Genomic DNA, 13,734 nt, shown 5'->3' with positions numbered 1-13,734 from the left:
TTGAGGCTCACATTACGCTGTACTGTAGTTCTTTGATGTGATAATGTGTTTTCAGGTTGATGTGTTACAGATGAAAAGGATTTCACACCGATCCAAAGCTCGTGAGGTTCAGACACAACAACCTCCACCACTGAGGGCCTGAATAATTACTCCTGGAAATAAATCGCATTTTCTGTGTTTTCTGCCAACCAATGTTTCACCAATATGTATGAAAATTGGTACGCACGTGTATCGTGTCCAGACATACGAAAACGTCTCTTGGATTAACCCTAATAAGCACCAGTTGTATTTTAACGAACTCCTCCCAAGGAATCGGATTGACTTCAGATTTGTTCAATGCAATCTAAAGATTGAACGTTGGGCTATGTGGTGTGGCGTCAATCTTTCACCAAGGAACAGGAAGTTGTCTAATAAGAGTCCCACCCTCAACAGTTTTCCCGGTGTGGTTTGCACATGATATGCAACCGCAGCCATCTCTGACACGTGCATCCCTCCATTAGGTACCTTCCTAATTAAAAGTCCTTTCAGACGCCCCTGTTGAAAGATCAAGGTGAGGGTGACACTGTGGGTCACATTTACAGCTTGGGGTAAAGGTTTAATTGGTGATGCTGCAGTAAATCCTTAAAGAAGGTTTGTCTCTGCGTCTCCTCGGGTTCTTGAAGCTGTTTCTATCACTAAATCTGCAAACAGCGGAGGGAATTATGATAAGATGACTGACGCCTGATGGGAACACGGTGAAGCTATTTTTAGGATTATTCCTCGAGTGTATTTCAGGAGAAATGTGCGCTTCTGTGGAAATGATCACAGCAATGTAACATCTATGTGTTAAACTCTGATTCTTCCCACATGGTGCTGAATGAGTAGGAAACCAAAGTCAGAGAACAGAAAGAAGTTGTTTGTTAAATGCAATTATACCTGATAAAAGTGTGTAAACCACAGTGACAAACAGTGCACAGGTGTCTTTAATTATCTCTAGAATCCGGTTTATTGTCAGGTAGGTTTTCACATACAAGTCATTTGATTTGGTGTTGTGGTACATAATAACAAAAATCAATAAACAAGTAGTTCAAAAGTTAAGAATCATAAATAGAAAATAGAAAAATTGACAATAGTATATAACATTTTGTTGGAAACATTTGGGATAATGTAAGAACTCAACTACATAGACTATAGAACATAAAGCTAGAGTTTATACACTGTTTAATGAGGATGATGTTACAGATTATAGCTTTAAGGTAAGAATTTTCGACATACATAAATAAAATAAAGTAAACAAGGGAGTTGGCCAGAGGAAACGGTCTCAGTTTCTGTCTGACTTCCTGCACTCATGCTTACAGTATCAACATATTTGCTTTGGTTTGGTTTTCACTGGTGACAGACATTATCCTGCTGCAGCCTCTTCCCATCATGAGATGGCGTTCTGCTGATAGTTTACATAAGTGAAGACCTTTTCTGAAGCCGGCACAGTTGCATTTTTCCCTCGCAGGTAGAAACAAGGCCGTACTGTCCTGTCAGGGCTGACAGGTGCACTGTGTACATTGGACTGCGGCCTGAGACGTGCTGCCAACTGCAACTAGGGCACAGGGTTTGGCAGGGAGACAGCAGCAGTGCTCAGACCGGGATGGAAAAAACATAATGAGCATAAATAAGCAGGCGGACGCTCCGTGTACGCAGACACAGAGGGCAAACAGGCTCCGGTGTTATTTCCTTAAACAAGCAGGCAAGTGGCTGCTTTTCCTGAGTAAACAACAGCAGGCCAGACACACCCTGCAGTTTATTTCCCGTCAATTAGTTCAGTTAGAATTATGTGTAATTAGCTGAGCTCAAAAATGAACATTTCGAGTGCAGCTTTGTGTTTGAGGACACAGAGGTCACCTCCTTGGTAATATTTCAGTTTTATTCCATCATCGCACAAACATTTAAACAGAATATTTATAGAAAAACCTTTACATGAAAGCATTGAAGTACAGTATAGTTCCTCCATCATACTCGGATTTATAGAAAATATTAAGTTCAAGAACTTTATTTGTCCCAGAGGGGCAATTTTATTTACATACATAACCACATAAAAAACACACACACACACAGTTCAAGTTAAAGTAAAATAATGTGATTTTGTTTTAAAGACAGAGTACAGAGTTTGGTTGGAGGCTGCTCAGAGGAATCCTGTCCTGTCTGCTTTTACTGTCCATTATCTTCTGCAGATGAGTTTAACCTCTTTGACAGAATATCTTTGGAGACATTTGTATGTGATGTTCAATTTTGCCTCACATGGTTGAAAAGTTAAGGATTTTCTTCTAGTATGTACGCACACAGCATTTTAGTAAGTAGGTTTCAATGCCTACCTCTTACTCCATACAAGTTTACTGATGACAATTCCATTTAAACAATAAAAACAAACCTTTTATTTATATTATCATTAAAGTTATAACAATTAAGGTTTTGCTAGTTGAATTCCCTCATTTTAAGAAGGTTATTTAAATCCAGTGGCAGCCAATTAAAAAAAAAACTGATTATATTGAGATATAAATAGTTTATTTATAGATCCATAAATGATTAAAAATGATGAAAATCTGAATGCTTTTAACCTGCTAAACGTCCGGTGTGTAACATGAATCAGCATCAAAAATCGAAACAAACCCAAAAGGTCAGTACTGTGTTACATCAGGGTCTCTGTCACAGGTAGAGGAACACAAATAGATTGGAGATGTGATTCTTTATAGACAAACTGTAACCACTGAACCCAGAATGGAGCGGAGAAGCTTCCGGGTCTCAGGTTACATTTTCACATTTAGCTTTCTCGCAGGAATTAGCCGCTGAAAGGTTCCTGATCCGGAGCAGCGGAGAGTCCCTCGGTGAGGGCGAGCAGACTGACAGACAGCTGTTTGTGTGGGAGGATTATGTTTTACTGGATGTGATGATGAGCTCTCTTTGAAGCTATGAGTCGGGAGGAAATTAAGGGAAAACTCGCAGCTTATGTGTGACAGACTTAATGCTAATGCTCAAGATACTCCGCAAGCTTTTTACATTCAAAACACCTGGTTGAAGTTTGTCTTACTGTGTGCAACAAAAGGTCAGACGAGTTCAAACCATCAGGAGGAATAATGGGTGGAGAAAGTGTGACTGCAGCCCTGAAGTGTGCAACTCCCTCTCAGTGGATTTAAGACTTTAGGGGGCGGGGCCTCAACAGCGACCGCAGTGATTGACAGACTGACCACAGCAGTGTAGCAGAAACAGCGAGCTGGTAGTCAGAGCTAACAGAGCTAATGAGCAGCTGCTATCAGTTTTCAGTTTATTCATTTAGTAACTGATGTGACCTCCGCTGGCTCCGACAAACCAACATGGCGACGACCATAACGCTAAACTGGAGGCTTCAAAACTCCTCAAACCAATGGGTGACGTTATGATGACGTTAACATTTATACTTTATATGTCAGGACATAAAATAGTCCCAAACAGGACTGAACACTGTTGGATCTGGTGCCCTCTTAGACCAATCAGCATCAGTTATAGTTGGACCAGAATCAGTCACACTCCGGCCTGATGATCCCCTTTAAACTCCCATGCAGCTGTTTCATCAGCAGGCTGACTGACTCCATCAGCAGCGTCAGTCAGCCTGCAGACTGTATAAGGGACTCCAGTGTGAATATATGCAAATACTGTGTCGCTTTGAAGTACAAAATGTCGTTCTTTGATGATTTCCTGCACAGATTTGATGTTATTACTCCTCTCTTCACCCCATTTCTGTGGGTTTCACTGTTGAACCTTTTGCACAAATGTGTTTTTAAAAAGTAGAATTATTAAATTCAGATTTTATTTGCTGGTGTATAAACGCAACCTTTTAGCAGTCTGCCTATAACAACGTGTGTGAGGGAGTGGAAATATTAAAATGGAAATGTGTGCTGGTGTTTTCCACATGGACAGTCTCAATATTTGTTTGTGTATTAGATATAATGTTTTATGTATAGGTCATGAGAGCACTGTTGCCAGGCAGTGTAACGGAAGAAACTGTGGATTATTTTCTTTTTACTGACTGCAGTGTTTAATAGATTAAAAAGGGGGTTTTACCTATAATTACTAAATTACATCGTTATTTCCTGAAAACATCCAAAGGGAATTGTTGGGGATTTTTTTTTTTTTTGAAAACTGCAAACTAAAATAAAGTGTTACCGAAAGCTGGTGGGCAGTTTGGTCAATTCATCAATTAATGAACTAATCATAATCTACTGGGTCTATTATCCTTCATTTAAATGATGTATGTTGTAAAACTCAACAACTCAACAACCAGTTCACAGTAGAAATAATATAAATATCTCTATTTTTAAAGACTGTATTGATATTTTTTAGGTTTTTGCAAATTCACAACAATTTAAAGTGTCTAATAAACCAAATAAAAAACTTTCTAGCCTTTTGTCGTCTTATATCTCCATCTTTCTCTTCTTCAAGCAACATTATGTAACTTCTCTACCTTAAAATAACACCTTCACTGTCATGTTGCTGCTGCACAGAGCTGTAACAGGGTGAATGGTGCTCCTGTTCTCGCCCTGTGTAACCTTTGGCTCCGGGTCAGAGCGAGTGTGCATCGCTTTACTGCACCACCGTGGAATTGGACCATCGATCTATTGATCAGCAGTTAAATGCCTGTACACAGTAAGTCTTGCAGTTGGTGTGTGTGTGGAGCAGCGGTGGCCTTCGGTCTCTGTCGTCTGTTTTCTGTTTCCTCCTCTCAGAAATAAGCCTCTCAGCTCAGCAACCGTCCAGCTCCCTGCAGGCTTCATGTGCATAATCTCCCACCGCGACGCTGAGATTTTCTCTCCCTGTGAGAACCGGTTAAAATTTTCAGACCTTCACGCGTTGATGTTTTTGTGCAAAATAACATTTTTGGCAAATCGTCTCCGCCTGCAGGAATTAATAAACTGAAAAACAGACTTGTCGACATTTCACTGTTTACGGCTTTTGTCTCTGTGGTGTGTAAAGCACGGCGGCGATAAACAGCAGCACGCTGTGTGCAGTTAACTGTCTATACAACGGCTGGTAAAGCCCCATTAACCAGTTCTGAATAAATGACAGGGTGAGATGTGTACTGGAGAGAAACTGCACCAGAGTTTTGTTTGTCACTGTAAATCTCTGCTTCCCAACCTGAGGGTCCAGATACTTAAAGGGGGCACAGGTTGAATCAGTTGGCTCCTGAGATGAATAATAGTGATGCTTTAATATTAAATGCATTTTTTAAGGGCTGCGTTGAGTGACAGGCGTCTGTTTTCAGTAACCAGGCTTCATTCAAGATGGCAACAGCCAGAGCCGACCACTGTCACAGACATTACGGATGTTTTTTGAGGTTACAATGCAGCAAAGAAGTCCTTTCCACTCCTAACAGCTAGTTTGCCTGACACAACCGGAACAGAGCATTTAAAATGTCCCACTTTGCTTCTGGTTAACCCACTTTCAACAGGATTCCCTCGCATCCTGGAAAACCTGGAAATTTAGAGACTGGAAATGTATTAAAATGACCAAATATCCTCAAAATAATCTGTGTTGTCCTGAATTTAGCTTGAAACTCGACTGTTGGTAGGAGAACCTGTGCGGTTTACCAGACCTGGAACAAACCTGCAGTAATCTCTTCGGTGTTGAGTAAATTTTTCCTCGAGAAAAACTCCTGGATTTCTTAAAAAGAGTGGGAACCATGTTTCAGGTGTCACACACATCCTACTAACAGTTGAGTTTCAAACCAAATACGCGACCAGGTTTCCAGGACGCGTGGGAACCCAGTTTTTTCCACCAACCTCGCCTAATTGTTTTTTTCTTCTTCCTTTCCAATAAAATGATCTCCGGTTTGATCTGATTCCAGTCTTTCCGAGCTGGTAGCTGCACTGGCTGAATATTTCCCACCAGGACAAACAGCAGCCTCTTCTCCACTCAGATATTTTAATCTTCCTCCTCCTCTGTGTATTTGTAGATCAGGAGGGTCGTTGAGGCCTGAACCGCCAGATCAGCCGTAACTGCCGCCTCTCAGGCCTCATTCGGCTGCTCACGTGTCAGAATCACCACGGGAAAGACGGAGGCTGACGACTCAAGAGGGCGCCAGAAATTACTTCAGTGTTTTGGGAAAAACAAACGCACCTCGGAGGAAATTTGCATAACATCCACATCCGTGTTTGGAGTCGCTCTGCAGCCGTCACACATTTGTATCCATCTGGTTTCAGCAGGAGAGCAAGTGACAGGGCCACTTAATTTAAAGAAGCATTACCCCGACCACAGCGGGTTAATGCCCCTCCTGAGGTTTGGAAGTTAAGTCCACGACATCACCTTATTGATCGTGAACAGCTAACATCAATCCTGCCGTGTCCTCGTCCCCGCAGAGGCTCAATAAAGCTCTTCCACTCATCTCATTGGTAACAACACATGATGCCGTGATGGATCGAATGTCCGGGTGCTGACATGGAAGCAGCAGCGGCGTGGGCTGTATGTTTCTCCGTGAAGGACAGCGGACTGCTCGGCCTCCGGAGGTCGAAGAGCAGATGATTTATGAAAGTCAGGGAGGGACTTTCCCTCGCTCTCTGAGGGGACGTCAACGGGGAATTTATTCACTCTCATCAGAACCAGAATCCCTTCAGTTCAAGTAAAACATGGAGTTTACTATGGCAATAATCTAGTTTGTATCAGTCATATAATCACATGAAGTCTTTTATCTGTCTGGTATGAAAAATATTTGATTGTGAAGACTTTCATGTGTTTCAGCTGGAAACAGACGCTCAGGATGATGATGATGCCTATGAGAATGAATCTGATGCAAAGTAATTACTGAACGCGTACTGCGAGACTGCCAGTTGAGCCGGCTAACTTCCTGTTTAGCCCTACGCTAACTTAAATGAGGGTAAAATGTAAAATTTAATCGTGCGGCTCTTCTAGACTTTCAAAATGTCGTAACGAATGGATCAAATTCTGATAGTGAAACGAGTCATTTCGCTGCGGTTTGTGACTTAAAAACAATATATCTACCATTTTACAGCCGTCGCTCTCACAATGTAAGTTTTAACATCATGTATTTATAACACAATGTTAAAACTGTACTATAGGGTAAGACACCAACATATCCTTGCATATAAATCTTAGTTTCTTATTGGTGATGACATTTTTATGAGCTTCTGGCAGCGGGTCAGAAGCTCCAGCTGCTTCTCAGATGCTTTACTGTTGTGATTGTCCTCAGGGCGGTCGTGGTCCTCCAGTTTAGCAGTAAACAACAAAACATTACGAGCTTAGTTTGCTGACAATTCAAACAGGTCATTGCACTTCGAATAAAAAGTGACAGCTTCACATGACAGACACTGTAATTACACGGTTGGGTCACTATGTTTAGATGGCTGCAAGAAAGTAATTCAGCTACGTAGATGATAAAAACAGCAGTTTCAGTCGGAGCAGACCGGCTATGGAAACAAACCACAGAGAGGCTGCGATACAACACAGGCAGAGGGAGTGAGACAGAGAACAGTTTGCTGATATATTAATGTTTTAAAAACCTTTAATAAAGGATGATTCACTGGGTCTGATTGAGGAGAAGGTACTCTCCGCTCGCTGTTCACTCTGACGTTGAAAATAACCTCATGTTTAATCCATCAGAGAAATCAATCAAAAGTAATTCGAGACACAAAACACAAGTTCAGCTGGATTCTAATTAAATCAGCCCGTTTGATGAGGAATTATAACGTAACAACTGGAAATCACTGTGATTAAGGAGAGAAAACAAGACTGATGAGACCCTGATTAGACACCATCATCCACCCGTTGGACCATCGATCCTCTGCTGCTCCGCCTTCAGCTCAGGTGGTCTCACGCCGGATGGAAATGCCACACAGGGATCGCGGAGGCTGAGCCAGGCCCGAGGGGCCCCTCTGGTGCGTCGCCTCCTGGCCCACAGCCCCCCAGGCCATCCTCAACCCTGCCACGCAGGAAGACAGATGGCCGACTTCCCACAACAACACACAGCAAAATGCCAAAAGCTCCTGCGCAGCCGTTATCAGAGGTTTAAAGACGGAGCGGGCCGGAGTCCGGAGGCACTCTGGTTTGTAGGTTAATGCTCGAGAAGGGAGCGATGAAGAGGAACGGCCTGCAGGTTATCGCACAAAACAATGAGGACATATTAGTTTAAATCTCTGAAGCTGTATATTTTTGGCACACTGAAATCTGATATCCACATCCCCAAAGAGGGAAGGAGTCTTTATACTTCTGTGACCTTTCTACCTTTTCTAAAGTGCTGAAATCAGGCCACAATATGCTTTATTAGAACTGTTTCAATGCCACTATCAGTGTGTGTTCAAACAGACCAACATGAACACAATGTCAGGATTAATAAATTACATCAAATAAAATCTTGTCTCATTAATTAAAGCATGTTGTGGAGTCGACGTTTTGAGTTAAATATCTTTATATTGTCATTAAATTTGCTTCAGATATGAATGTTCCTCTAAGGACAAATCATAATTCTTTGGCCATAAACCAAACTGACATGTTGGCACTGAAGTCAGAGGATCAGCAAATAGCTGAAACATTTTGTTGTGTAGGATTTAGCGGCATCTACTGGTGAAGTTGCAGATTATTACATTTGAATACAGCTCAAGCATGTGAGAGGTAGAAAGTTAAACAGGGTTCCCTCACACAAGGATTAAACATGGTGATTGGCAAATGCTAGACACAAGTTGAATTAAGAGCTTTGTAGTATAAAAACTACAAACAATATTCAACACCATCAGAATCTAAGAATACTTAGTGTTTCTTGGATTGTGGATCTGCATCAGTGGTTTTTTTGTTACCTAACTTCCATCTTCTGTTGGTGGGCTGATTGCTGCTCTGACCGCAGTCACCCACACACCCGGTGAACAGGGTCTCCAGCATCAAGGGAAGGTCACCTGCAGACCTCCTCCACCACACGAAGATTCTCCGCAGGCTGATCGGCTCTCAGCCACTCGGAGACTCAAAAGGCCACCGAAGAAAGTTTATAAGAACAGAGACAACAGAAGGACTGAAGGACTCTCACTCTCAAACCTCCTGTTGCTGACAGGAGCTGGAGCCCCACGCTCTGTAAAGGGCTGTTCAGAGAGAAATGGGTGGGAAACAAAAGCTGTACGCCTGGGAGGTTGTGTTACTGAAATTGCAATATAACGTCGTGTCAGTGTCGCAGTTTGGTTCCGTGATCCACGCGTCTTCAAGTCCCACCGACAGCGTTTAAAAGGCGGAGCGTGTGGTTGCCCAACGCTGTTTAGTTATAACTCAAGGTCCACTTAGGATCTCCTCTAACCTTTGATTGGAAAAGACCCAAAACATTATTGTGGCACTGAAAGCATTGAAGTGAAATATCTAAAGGTGCCATTAGAAAATAATTCTATTAATTTTAACAGCTTTATCTCTGCCTCCAAATGCTCCAATTTATTGTTATTACTTAGAAACGTGTAAGTCCTGTACAGTTGGTTTCACTGTAATTATCTGACGGTTTATTTTAGATGTTACACTCATGTGACATATGTCTGATAAGTGGAGACACTGAGGGAAGTCCTGCAGAAACATTTGATGGCTGCTGACAGACCGGAGACTCGGCGTCCCTCCGGAGGTTTCCCCCTCGCTGCTGTATCATTAGTGTAAAGAGACAGATTAGGACGCTGCTCAGCTTTGATGTCCCTCGGACTGAAACAGCTTAACAGCAAATAAAAGTGTCAGAGAAGAAAAATCAGCTTTCTCACTGGCAAGAGAAGATATTTGAAATACAGTTAATTGAGTGTTTCAGTTTGTCTTGTCGAGGCCCGTCTTTGGCAGGGCGCTATGTGTTTGGATGGCGAACACTTGGATGAGTTTTACTAAGCCGGGCGACTGTCCAAACATGAAACCCACAAGAAAAGCCGGTTCCACGAGCTGAGCGGCCCACATGTAGGATTATATTTAGTGTCTGCTCACAACCTCTGCTTCAGCTCACACAGACTTTAAATTCGTCACAGTGCTTTTAGCAAAGACAAACTGTTGCTCGTCACTTATAACAGGACATTTTAATAAGGAGCAACCACTTTGTTGTTACGTATCACCGTAAAACTGTAAATATCCACATCTGGTTTTCATAAACAACATTTTAACTGCTGCTTTCTATTGGTGGACATTTAACCAAGTGGGTTTATACTCCTACTTTAATAGTGGTTGTTTATACAAGTTAGTTAGCTAACGGGTAGCAAACACAGAGCCAAAGATGCTACATCCGGGTTAGCATCTGTAACTCAAACCTTAATTAGCATTTCTTTCATCAGTTTTTCTAAAATAATATTCCTGAGGCTAACTTTCCATATTCTGGTTCTCAGAAGTTATGTTCGTCTCTTTCCTTTGACTTTCCTGTTTATTATGCAAATTATGTCATAAATATAATTTATAGTATTATATAACATAAGGAAAAGTTATTTACTATGATCATCTTTCTAATTATCTTCCAGACTAAACATAATTTATCACATAAATTGCCAGTGTTGACCTGGAAACGATCACAAAGCTGCTGCTCCTGTATTTACCTATCAGCCTGGTTGCTAGCATTTAGCCTGCTAGTGCTAACTCACAAGAAAACACACGTTGACAAATTTAATAATTATTGTATTAATACTGCAAAAGTATGGATATTTTATACATACAGCAACTTGCAAACACTGTGTGAGTTGGCTAACACACTAGATTATTGATATATAGATATTATTATTACTGTTTTATTGTGTTTTTGTATAGTGAGAACTACGGAAAGTTCAATATATTAGTATTTGATTTTGATTTAATCCAGAAGTATTCAGATTAGATTATATTGTTTTGTAACCCACTGGATTATGTTTCTAATTACAATAATTGCTGTATAATGTTAGAGTAATCTGACCCAACACTGATTGCATAGACAGAGAAAAGGCAAATTTAAACGCTGAAATTGTTTTGTTTTTTTGCCCTACAACACACTATGTAATTCCTTATACACACAGTGTGAAATAATAGTGAATTATTTCTGGACACAGGCCACAGTGCAGTGTTTGTTTCAACACAATTTAAATCAAATTAACTTGTGAGCTAACAGAGATCTTGACTCCAGTGTGTGCACATGCAAACATCTCATTTCAGCCCCAAAACAGGTTTTATTTATGGTCTTTTTCAGTCCCTCCCAGACACAGAAGTCTGTTTAAGTGCTGCCTGTTGAGAAAAGAACAACAGTGTGATATGACAGGCAGACGCAGACATAGACAGACAGACAGAGACGCTGCAGTGTCAGCTCTCCGTCACTCTTGGTTGCAGGTTTGGATGAAGGAAGCTGGAGAAACAGATCTCATCCCCGAGGGCCAATCTGTCCCTTTCACCTTCCATCAAGAGTTTCTCAAAAACTTTCCATCTCAGCGAGGAAACGAAACCAGAGGATATTTGGCAAGAATGTGTCAGTGTGGGTTTGGAAGTGTCTGCTCACAATACCACAGTGACCTTTTGTTAGAGTTGAACTGATGAGGTGATACTTCAGAGCATCCTACTGGCCACAAAGGACAATAACGTCCTGGAACACAGAAAGTACCAAAAAACAACGAAGGTCGGAAAGTTTGTGTGACAGAATTTAACTTATTTTGACGTTTTCACTGGAAAAAAACCTGTTTAACCCTCTATGGTACGCATTATGATGCCAGTTAGTACCATTGCACCATCAACCCATTGAAATGAACGTCTTGAACAGTCTTAAGTGTAAATCTTCGAACTTGAAACAAACTATTTATCAAAACAAAGATTGCAAAACAGTCCTGTCAGTCCCGTGTCTTTCCTCACATCCATCTGTGCTGTCCACTGCTGCTCAGTGCTTATCGAACTCCATGAAGCAGTTATTTTCGGGAGTGAAGCACAGGTATGTGACACATTTTGTGCACTGGACTTTCAATACCCTTGCATCCAGGGTATTTGCACCTGCCCCTTTTTCTCCACCCAAATAGGCCAGTGGTCAGTGTTGTCCTGACGCACAGGTGGTGATGGCACTGTTGAAGTAGGGCCTCTGTGCCTCTTCTCAGCCAGGTCTCCATTGGTTGATGGTCTTCCCCTTTTCCTCAGAACCTTCCTTTCATTGCAAAGGCAAGCTGCAACTTCAGCTTTGAATTTCGGCAAGCTGTACTGACTTTTCCTCTGGCCGCAGTCCATGCAATCCCTGCGTTACAAGAGCCACGCATTGACTACAGTGAAATCCAGCATGTGGGACACGATCCTGTGGTACCACTTCCCTTGCTTTTGTTATATGTCTTGGCAATAGCTGGGCAGGTAACCTGGCAAGGCAAGTTTACAGCACATTTCAGACCCGGAGGCAATTCAAAGTGCTATATAATCCCATGCCCCTATCCCATCTTTGGACAGAAGTTGTTGGGTGGGCTGAGGCAAATGTGGACAGGAGGTGGACAGCACGACTATTGTTGTGAGCTGGACTCCATCATGGTTTGCAGCTTTCTCTTCAAAGGTTCCCCGGCCCTTCTTCTTCATGTCCTTGTCCGTGGAGAAGCTGCACCCTGCGAGCCGATTTGGGATTTAGATTTGTTTGCTTGACCATGTTTTCAATGCAGTCGTGGGTTAGTAGATCATCCCTAAAGTATTCAATTGGAGTCTTCACTTTTGTGGCTTTGGGGAGGCTGCCTTTCCATTGTTGGACTGGAAGGATGTGCCTGCATTTTTTCCATCCCAGATTCTTGGCCTTTTCTATTGCTTCTGGAAGAGGAAATGAAAAACAAGCACACTTGCTAAGCATTCAATAAAAATATAAAGAATAATTCAAATTTTATAATTTTTTAATATATTGTACTATAAATACCTGTCTCTGTACTTTCACCTTCACTCCCATCCTCATCCTGATTCTCACTCTGATCCTCCTCATCCTCCTCATCAGTCTCACTTTCTCCTGGCAAGTATTCTTGCAGCTCGTCATCATCACTACTTAACTGTAACTCGTCCTCACTATGTTCAACTGGAAGAGTTATTTCTACCCTCTTCTTCCTTAAAGGGGCATAGAATGAGGCTGAATTCATTCTGAAAATGGAGGAAAATGTGTGGAAATTATAAGCAAATAAGACAAAGTTCACTATAATAGTAGACTATGGCCTACAGAGTATAGTAATAGCCTGAACTCTACTTTACTGCAACCAACATCAAATATATCTTTGTTAAATTGTAAAGATCAAAACTAAATTATGATGAATGGTATGCTTTTGAACATTATGTATACCTAAACACACACTACCAATATCTCATGCTGCCATACTGATTCCATAATGGCACGTTGTTGCCTCAGGGCAACAGTTGCAATTGAACGTTTCCATTATTTAATTAGAAAATAAATTGCATGAAACTATAAGAATGAAGGTTTACTCACCTATTAGTAGGAATATATTTTTTTCCAGATGGAAAAGGGCGAGGAAATTACGCTGTTTTTTTTTTTTTTTTGTGGCGCAAAATGGTGAAGCTGTTTCTTTTGGAAAAATCTGCAGAAAAAGGGTTTTTATATGGCCTCCTGAAAGTCATGTGACAAATTAAAGCATTGTTATTGGTTCCCTATGGTCTTCCCTCTTATTTAAAGTATTGCATCATTCATCATTTGACAGGCCAAACATGGGTATGTTGCCTGAGGGCAACACGGTACCACAGAGGGTTAAATGATCAAAGTTAAACAAAAACTTTAGCTGCATGAGCTAATTAGCTGAGAGCAGCTATCATCACTGT

The 13,734-nt window shown here is 41.4% G+C and overlaps 1 long non-coding RNA gene across 1 annotated transcript; it reads right to left on the bottom strand.

The window, feature by feature from the left end:
• Nucleotides 1-10,600: 10,600 nt before the first annotated feature.
• On the bottom strand, nucleotides 10,601-13,491 carry LOC127350761 (uncharacterized). Its single transcript, XR_007880626.1, has 3 exons — nucleotides 13,388-13,491; nucleotides 12,830-13,044; nucleotides 10,601-12,726 (listed from the first exon to the last, which is right to left on the bottom strand). It is a non-coding gene; the product is annotated as an uncharacterized LOC127350761 (long non-coding RNA).
• Nucleotides 13,492-13,734: the final 243 nt, after the last annotated feature.

This window comes from Dicentrarchus labrax, unplaced genomic scaffold (assembly GCF_905237075.1).
Source record: "Dicentrarchus labrax unplaced genomic scaffold, dlabrax2021, whole genome shotgun sequence".
NCBI lineage: Eukaryota > Metazoa > Chordata > Actinopteri > Moronidae > Dicentrarchus > Dicentrarchus labrax.
Note: the sequence above shows the minus strand (reverse complement) of the source record. Positions and strands in the feature narration are given on the sequence as shown.